The following is a 10,237-nucleotide window of genomic DNA, read 5'->3' on the forward strand; positions in this document are numbered from 1 at the left end:
GTGGGTGGGGTGGCGGTGGTTGTTTGTGACGGAGACTCTGCCCCAGGAGGGAAGCGGCTCTGAGGAAACCGATGCTTCCTGCCTGGCCCTCCGTGCCTTGGGGAACTGGGAGGGGCCCCTAGGCGAGAAACTCTCTGACCTCGACCCCTTGGCTGGCTGCATTAACCCCTGGATTCAGCCCTCAAGTTGCCCTGTCATCTGCTCTGGGATTTCTTAAAGGGAGTTCTCACACTACCCACAATCCTAACCATGTCCTTGAGCCTGTAACCCTGAAGTTGCATGTCCACCTTTGGTCTTCACTCTTACCCCTTTGCTTGCAGAGACCCATCTGCTCCCGTGGAATGGACAGCCAGATGTGGATTCTCGGAGTGTGGCAGGGAGAAGCCAGGAGCGCAGGGAAGCTGTGGGTTGCGGAGGCTGAGTGGAGGGAGTGGGAGTGGCCAGCCTGTTGCCCACTGAGGGCCAGACAATGCCAGGGTAGAAGACAGGATTGACTCAGAGCCTGCGGAAAAGCTGGAAGATTCTCCAGATGTCCTCATTCAGCTCTGGGATGGATGCAAAAACTCCCGTGACACCTTGGGCAGATTGCTTAACCTGCAGTCACTTTCCTTACCTGTAAAATGGGACTTAAATACAACAGGTCCTACCTGCAGGGCTACAGCAATAATGAAATGAAGTAAAACATAAAATCACTTAGTCTAGACAGGATCCCACATGTTATAAGGGGTCAGTAGCAGTTGAACTGTTACTGACTAAAAAAAAATGTTTATTTTTATTTGAAAGGCAGATTTACAAAGAGGAGAGACACACAGAGAAGGAATTTCCATGTACTGATTCCCTCTTCGAATGGCTGCAATAGCTACAGCTGAGTCAATCTAGGAACCGGGAGTTTCCTCCAAGTCTCCCACGTCGGTGCAGGGCCCCCAAACACCTGGGCTGTCCTCCACTGCTTACCCAGGCCACAAGCAGGGAGCTAGATTGGCAGTGGAGCAGCTGGGACTAGAACCAGCACCAATATGGGATGCTGGCACCTGCAGATGGAGAATTAGTCTGTTGTGCCATGGTGCCAGCCCCAATATTGTTTTTTAATACACATCCCATAGCTAAAACCATTTGGACTAGCAGGGATGTGTTTTAGGTCTGGAAAAGGTGGTTGGAGTAAATGCTCATGAGTCTTAGCAACCCTGAGACCCTGCGTCTGTTGTGTCAGCTCTCACTCTGCTACCCACACCACCCGCTTCCACACGTACATCTAAGTACACAGACACACACATACAGACACAGGCATACACAGGCACACACACAAACCCAGACTCCGGCTTTTCTCCCCTCCCAGAGCCAGCTCCTGTTTACAGGTCTCTTCCTCCCAAACCTGGAATGTTAGCCATTTCCTGGAGCTGTTCCGGAAGGCCAAGGCCAGGCTCTGAGGCTCTGCGGAAGAGTGTCCAGGCTTTGTTCCCAATTGTTCCTGGCCAGGCCAGCTTCTCTGCGGAGCCCCTAACTCAGCTGACTCCCTCCCTTCCTCCTCTTCCCAGCCTGACTTCAGGGGCAGCCCCAGTCCTCACAGCCCACCCAGAGGAGGGTTCCGTCACTCCTTCTCCTCAAACCCAGACCAAGCCTGATGAAGAAGAAGGAATCAGGGCAAAAGGACACCAGAGTCCCTCGGTATCTGAGGGTGAAAAATAGAAGGCGCGTAAGGGGAGTAAGAGCATGGCAGAACCAGAAGGGTAGCATTCAGGGTCTGGGACTTCCCATAGCGGGTGGCTAGGAGTGGGGGTCAAGGCCATGACCTTAGTGAGGGTGCAGGCAGAGGAGTTGGAGGTAAGGAGTTGGGAATCTGCAGAATCAGAGTGATGAAGGACTATTTCTATGGATCACAAAGTCAGCCAAGGATCAGACAAAAGAGGCTATGGCGGGACAGGTGGATTTACAGCACATAGAGTCAACTTGGGGTTTTCCAGGCATGGGGGCTTGGTATTTCTATGCCCCTGACTGCTTCCTGGCAGTGTAGCTGCCAGCTGTCCATTTCAGGCCTGTTCTGCTTTTACACTGGACTTGAGGAGAGTAATCAGGGTCTCTGCTAAGATTTTCATGTTGATTTGATTTTGCTCAAATCTCCACAATCTAGGAAAATGGTATGAGAATTGAGAGGAGCTGCCAAGGACACCCAGCAGGGTTGGGGTCCTAGGCCTGATCACAGCTTCCCTGCTGAGGATCAACCCACAGCACAAACCCAGATGCTAAAATCGGAAAGGGACTAGGGGGACCGGTTGTTCTGGGATGCTCCTACAGGGTGTTAGGACTCTAGCCCAGTTCAGCCACCAGGCACCCAGCAACGCATGGAGCGAGGGCCAAGGGGACTTCCCCAGGGTGAGGTGTATATGGAAGGCTCCCAGAGACCACAGTACTCATTTCCAGTAACCTGGGCCCTCAGCACCCTGATTGTCTCATTTCCATAAACAAAGGAAGAGCTGGCTCATGAGTCACGGGGTCGATGTGACTCCACGGGAGCTGCCTCCTGTTATTCATTTAGGCACACTTGTCTGGGGTCTCAGTGGGGCCTCAGTGGAGCCTCAGTGGGGCCCAGGCCCAGTGACCAAGTTAGCAAGGGCCATCCTCTACTCCTCCCTCATTCCACTACCTTGAATTTTTTGCCTGTTGGAGGAGGGAGGAAGGAAGAAGACCAGGTGTTCTTTTGTGTGACTCTCCAGGTGACATAGCTGGCTCCTGGTGACTCTGCTTCCTGGTCTGTGTCATCTGATGAGGTGTTCAGGGACCCTTCTGGCCATACTGGTAGGGTAAAGGGGATGAGCTGAGGTGGGAACTGAAGGGATTTACACACAAATTTGCCTTGATGCCATTTCCATGGCCCCGGTTCTATTCCCTAGTGCTGGTCCTATCAACCTTATCATGACTTATTTCAGGATCCCTGGAATCTGAAAGCACCTGCCATACCCTCAACCTCACATTGTCCTTTCCTCCTCCTCCTCCTCCTCCTTCTTCTTTAAAGATTTATTTTTATTGGAAAGTCAGGTTTACAGAGAGAAGGAGAGACAGAGAGAAAGATTTTCCGTCTGCTGGTTCACTCCCCAAATGGCTGCTACGGCCAGAGCTGAGCCAATCCGAAACCAAGACTTAGGAGATTCTTCCAGGTCTCTTACACAGGTGCAGGGATCTGAGACGTTGGGTCATTCTCTGCTGCTTTCCCAGGCCACAAGCAGGGAGCTGGATAGGAAGTGGAACAACCTGGTTACAAACCGGTGCCGATATGGGATATTGGTGCTTGCAGGTGGAGGATTAGTCAATTGAGTCATCTCACTGAGCCATGTCCTGGCTTTTAACATTAATGGGTGATGCCTAGACCAAATATTGCCCATACGGAGATTTCAAAGGCTGCTGATGTCAGTATTTGAGTGTCTAGGAAGAAAGTGAGATTAGCTGTTCATCCTGGTTCAGCCTATCGCCTCCAGCTGAGGACCACTAGACCTCGCATTGTTGAACAAGTTGGGTGTGAAGAGTGTATGTTGTGGGGAATCACAGAGTGGCTAATTTCGACAAGGGCTTGCTTTATATTGGATGCTGTTAGGAAGAACAAGCAGCAATTCTTTGCAGAACTGATTTTTTTAATGACTTTCTCTATGCAGTGGACCAAGTGGTTATTATTTTTTTTTCTTTCACGAGCAGCATTGCTCTGAATATTCATGTCATCTGGAGTAAGTGCCCCAGGGTTTTCTGGCGGAATAAACCCTGGAGAATATTCAAGTCTTGAGACTCACAAATATTCAACTTAAGATGATGTCCATCCATTGTTTTCCAGATGAGTTGGGCCAATGCTTTTGAGCCCCATCCTCTAAGTAATTGAACCACCTCTCAATTTTTGCCAGCCTAGTGTGTGAAAATGGTATTTTAGGCCCGGCGGCGTGGCCTAGCGGCTAAAGTCCTCGCCTGGAAAGCCCCGGGATCCCATATGGGCACAGGTTCTAATCCCGGCAGCTCCACTTCCCATCCAGCTCCCTGCTTGTGGCCTGGGAAAGCAGTGGAGGACGGCCCAAAGACTGGGGACACTGCACCCTCGTGGGAGACCCGGAAGAGGTTCCTGGTCCCGGCATCGGATTGGCGCACCGGCCGTTGCGGCTCACTTGGGGAGTGAATCATCGGACGGAAGATCTTCCTCTCTGTCTCTCCTCCTCTGTGTATATCTGGCTGTAATAAAATGAATAAATCTTTAAAAAAAAAAGAAAATGGTATTTTAGAGTTGTCTTAATTTGTATTTTTCTGGTTAAAAATAATGAACATCTTTTCACATGTTTATTTACCATTCCTCTTTTCTCTTTTGGGAAATATCAATTTCTATTTTTTGTTCATTTTTAAAATTGTCTTTTTCTGAATGATTGGCAGGGCTTGATATACAAATGATATTTCAAACGCTTATGCATAGATCTTAATTTTCTGCACCAAAATAAACATCTATGTTCTACATTTTCATTAATATTTTGAAGTTTCCTTAGATGGATAGGAATTCTCCAAGGATTACAGATGTTGCAAAAGCAAGTCTGATTTTATGGTTTCTTTATTGCAGTAGAATTTTAAGCTTCCATATTGTCTAATTTATCAATATTTATTTTAGGCTTCGTGCATTTATTTATTTATTGTTACTTTTATTATTATTAGCATTTTATGATACATTTCCATAGGCCCTGGGATTTTCCTTACCCTCTCCCCAAGTTCCTTACCACCCCCAACTGAGTTCCCCTGTATTATCACTACAGTATAGTTCCTCATAAACAATCATGTTCATCATTGCAGGCATGGAGAGTGACAAAGAGTCCAGTATCTGCTTGTCAAGATATAGTAAACAGTTTCATTGGGAGTCCATCTTTGATCAGGAAGTAGAGATACATACTACATTGTATCCTCACATCTGGATATGATAGTCTCCATTACACAGTTACTGTATAGTCCCTTAAATGAAAAGCCACAATACAAACTCAGCAACAGGAAGAAAAATAGAAATTTACAACATCATGAAACTAAATAACATGCTACTGGATGTGATAATCTCCATTGCATGGTTACTGTGCTTCCCTTAGGTTTAGAGCAGTTTTTAAGAAGAAAACTCCCACTACACTGAAGTCCAGAACATATTCTCTCAGATTTTCTTTTAGAAATTTCACATTTATGGGCCTGGCACAGTAGTCTAGTGGCTTAAGTCCTTGCCTTGCACTCGCCAGGATCCCATATAGGTCTGGTTTGTATTCTGGCTGCTCCACTTCCCTTCCAGCTCTCTGTGCCTGGGAAAGCAGTCAAGGATGGCCCAAAGCCTTGGGACTTTCTCGTCTCCCCACCCCCATGTGGGAGACCTGGAAGAAGCTCCTGGCAACGAGCATTGCAGATACTTGGGGAGTAAATCAGCAGAGAAAGATTTTTTTCTGTTTCTTCTTCACTTTGTAAATCTGACTTTCCAATCATCATCATCATCATCATCAACATCATCATCATCATCTTTAAAAAAATGGAAAATTCACATTTTTAAGAACTTTTTAAAATTTTATTTTTTATTGCAAAGGCAGACTTACAGAGAGAAGGAGAGACAGAAAGATGGATCTTCCATTGGCAAATTCATTCCCAAGTGGCTGCAACAGCCAGAGCTGAGCTGATCTGAAGCCAGGAGCCGGGAGCTTCAAGTACAGGGTCCCAAGGCTCTGGGCCGTCCTTGACTGCTTTCCCAGGCCACAAGCAGGGAGCTGGATGGGAAGTGGGGCTGCGGGACATGAATTGGCACCCATATGCGATGCTGGTGTTTGCAAGTTGAGGATTTAGCCACTGAGCCATTATGCTGGGCCCTAGAAATTTTACATTTAGTATGTCACTTGCTGGTTGTTTTCTTATTCTCAGAGTGGTGTGTGTGTGTCTGTATACATATATATTATACATATATATGAGAGAGAGAGATGGAGAGGGATCTTCTGTCTTCCAGTTTACTCTTCAAATGCCTGCAATAGCCAACACTAGAGTAGGCCAAATCTAGGAGCATGGAACTCTTATCTGGGTCTTCCAAATGCCTGGCAGAGACCCAAATACTTGAGCCATCACCCACTGCCTCCCAGGGTGGGAAGCTGGGTGGGAAGTGAAGTAGCCATGACTTTCCAAGCGCTCTGATGTGGTAGACTAACATGTCAAGTCATAGCCTTTATTGTGAAAGGAACACCCCTAATCCTTTACCACCCGTTGATGTTGCGGTATTATTTATCAGGTAGTAACTTCCCTTTTTGTCTGTGTTAAGAGCTATTAAGTATGATTAAGTATTACATTTTTACAGATGTTTGTTAAAACATCTGTGAAATAGTTTGTCTTCTTTATCTGTTAAATGACAAATGATGTTTATACATTTGGTAGTATAAATTTATTCTTCAAAATAGTTTTTTTTTCTCTTATTAAATTCTTCACTGACTTGTGGATCATACTGTAGCATCATTTTTTCCAAGAAGCATTTGCATTTTCTTTTTCATGTCCTCATCGACATATTGGTTACTCAGTAATATGTTACTTAACTCCATGGTACTGTAAATTTTTTGTTTTAATTTTGTTTTGTTTAATTTTGCTTAAATTTTGTTTTGTTAACTGCTGTTGATTTAGTTTCATACCTTCTCATTTAAGGGAATGTATAGTAACTGTGTAGTCAATGTGAAGATATCATGAAATATGCATCTCTACTACAAATCAAAGATGGACTCCCAATGAAACTATTGGACATATCTTGACGGCAAGATGCTGGACTGTCTGTCATTGTCTGTACCACCAACGTCAGGGCACACTGAGATAACAGACTGATGGACTTATGACTGCTAATGAGGGACTATACTGTTGTAATAATATGGGGGAAATCAGTCAGGGGAGAGAATTTGGGGAGGGGGGTAGGGGAAATCCCAGAGCCTATGGAATTGTACTATAAAATTAAAAATAACACAGAAAAACTTAAATAAAATGTAAAAAAAATTTTTCAGATAACATTTGGGCTTGCTGGTCTTCTCTAATAAATCTTTTGTTTCCTATTTTGCTACTTTCTGCTGTTATCTCAATCATTTCCTTTGTTGTACATTCTTTGGCTTTGCTTGTTCTCTTCTTTTTAAAACTTCATTCACTTCATTGGAAAGGCAGATTTACAGAAAGAAGATACAGAGAAAATGGAATAGCTGGGACTCAAACCGGTGCCTCTATGGGATGGCAGCATTGTAGACAGAGGCTTAACTCACTGTATCACAGCACCAGCCCGAACCACAAATTCAATGTTGCCATTATCATTTCATAAAGCGTTATCTAGATTTCACTGCCTGTTTACTAATTCATTTGCTTCCTACTCTTTCTTATATTTCAAATAAAATAAAATGTAAATGACATCTTTGTTTGGGAATGTTTCTCCCTCATTCTACAATGGCTTTTGGAAGTTTCTTGGTCCAGTGCAGTAGCCTACTAGCTAAAGTCCTCACTTTGCATGCGTTGGGTTCCCATATGGGGGCCAGTTCATATCCCAAATGCTCTACTTCCCATCCACCTCCCTGCTTGCGGCCTGGGGAGGCCAGTTGAGAACGGCCCAAAGCCTTGGGACCTTGCACCCGCGTGGGAGACCCGGTAGAAGCTCCAGGCTCCTGGCTTCGGATTGGCTCAGCTCCAGGTGTTGCGGCCACTTAGGGAGTGAATCAGTGGATGGAAGATCTTTCTCTCTGAATCTCTATAAACTGACTTTCCAATACAACTAAATAAATCTCTTTTTTAAAGAGAACTTTCTTTAGCACTGATGGTAAATTCTCAATTTTTGCTAATTTCAAAATATCTTTATTTTATCCTTGCATTTGACAGTTTCTTTTTACTGGATACTATGACTTCATAGTTAATTTCTGCTCATCACTTTGAAGATATTTTTCAACTTTCAAATGATTTTCACCATTATTGGAGTGTAAATACAGAAGACTCTGTTTTTTGGTCTTGGATTTTAAGGTTTTCTCTGCTTTGCTTTGCTGTGGTTTTACTACATTTTATCTGTGTGTGAAAATTCTTTTTACGTGTTTTCTTTTTAAAAGCTTCCTAAATGTATATGTCTGTATCATGAGTTCTAGGTAAGTTTTGGTCATTATCTCTTTGGTCTCATCTCTCCTTTGAGCTCTTGCTTATATACGTTACAACTTTTTATTCCACCTGCTGTGTCCCTTAACCTCTCTAACTCCTATTGCAATGCTTTATTCTGAATCTATCCTCATATTCGTTTTTTAAAAAGATTTACTTATTTTTATTGTCAAGGCAGGTTTACAGAAAAAAGAGACAGAGGAAAAGGTCTTCCATCTACTGGCTCATTCCCAGATAGCTGCAACAGCCAGAGCTGGGCCGGTCTGAAGTCAGGAACTAGGAACGTCTTCTGAATCTCCCATGTGGGTGCAGGTCCCAAGGTGTTGGACCATTTTCTGTTGCCTTCCCAGGCCATCAGCAGGCAGCTGGATGGGAAGTGGAGCAGTCAAGACACCAACGGGCACCCATGAGGAATGCCAGTGCTTGCAGGTGGAGGATTAGTCCGTTGAGCCACCATGCTGGCCCCTAGATTGTTCTTTTCAATTAACATCTTCATTGTATATAATGTGCTTAAGGCTTTCATTTGTTTTCTTTTAATAAGCTATATTTTTCTTTCTGAAATTTCTATTTTGTTCCTTTTCAAATTTGGTTGATTTTTTTTTTATAGTCTCTTGTCACTTTTTCATTTCAGTAATTTTTGTTTGGTATTTCTTCGTGTATTTCATAAGTATCTTATGTCTGATCATTATAGTATCTCAAGGCTTATGGGGATTTATATCTATTGCTTCTTAAATCTTGGTTCTCATTCATGATGCTTTGTGAATTTAATGGCCTTTCCTTAACTCATCTTTGGCAGATCTTAAACTCTGAACATTTTTGTTCTTCTCCAGGGAAAATTTTTTACTTTTATTTGTTAGGAGTCTGGGGACTACCAAGTGGAGCCCCCATCCAGGATACCAACTTCATCCAGCAGTCTCAGGTTCTGCTCTCCCCACTCTGCCACTGGCCAAGTGCAGAATCCATCCCACTGTCATATAAACGTTTGCCCCAAACAGTTCCACATTTGGTGTGTAATGAATACTCTGTACTCGTTATATGTTTAAGTTCTGCTTTGTTTCTGATCTTTTGGGAATTTCTCCTGTCTCTCAAAGGTCAGTGATGCAAAATAATTGTAAGCTAGATGCAGTTGTTTTGAAATAGGAAGATCTCTTAGCACCACCTACTACAGACCAGTTCTCACACAACATACAACTGAAACCACTTAAGAAAGCTGATCATCTTATAGCCAATGCGCCATGCCTGCCAGTTCCTTTTCTTATATGACCCCTCTCTACCATGCCAGGATTCTTTCTCTCTCTCTTTTCTTGAATCCCTTTGTGATTACATGGTACCAGTTTCCTTCAGGTCTTTTAATTTCACTGGCTGTATCTTTTTACCCGGCTGGGTGAGGACGGTTGAATCTGCATATAAGCAATGTCCACAGAGACCTGTCTTCTTCACTTTCCCTCTGTGTCCTGAAAGAATCTCACTCACTGCCTTGGCTCAGAATCCTAAATTCCTCATGTGTCTTATACATATTCTCTTTTTGCTTGTAAAGTCTCTTGTCCCATGCTTTGATTACGAACTGATTAACTGATGTATGACTAAGCTCAGATTTGCTTTCCAAATGCCTTTGCTGACTAGCCTCCCACGTGCTTGCAGAGTACACTGTATCTGTTTCTCTCAATGTCCTTTACACACAGTGTTGCCATTGGTCAACTAAGGCGCAACAGTTCACACAAGGCTGGTAAAGCACCGATGCTTACCTACCTTCTGCATAAGGTCATGGTATAGCCTCGCGCTGTCTTAACATCTAGCCCGGGACCAGGGCCATGGTAGATAAACACATGCTTGCTGTATAAATGGGTGAGTGAGTGATGATTTTGGACCGGAAGTTTGGAGTTTGGGAAGCAGGTGAAAAAAGAGAAATGCCTGGGATGTTCATGCTGTTTGCTTTTCCTCCTTGCTTAAGTGGAATAAAGTTGTCCTTTCATTTCATCAAAAGTTTATTGAGCATCCAGGGTGTACTAGGCACTCGCTAGATGCTAGTAATACAAAGATGAAGATCAAAACAAAACAAAAAAGAAAAACCACTTCCTTACTTATCCCCACAGGTTAAGGTAGATTTGGCTTGAAC

This window comes from Ochotona princeps, chromosome 4 (assembly GCF_030435755.1).
Source record: "Ochotona princeps isolate mOchPri1 chromosome 4, mOchPri1.hap1, whole genome shotgun sequence".
Classification (NCBI taxonomy): Eukaryota; Metazoa; Chordata; class Mammalia; order Lagomorpha; family Ochotonidae; genus Ochotona; species Ochotona princeps.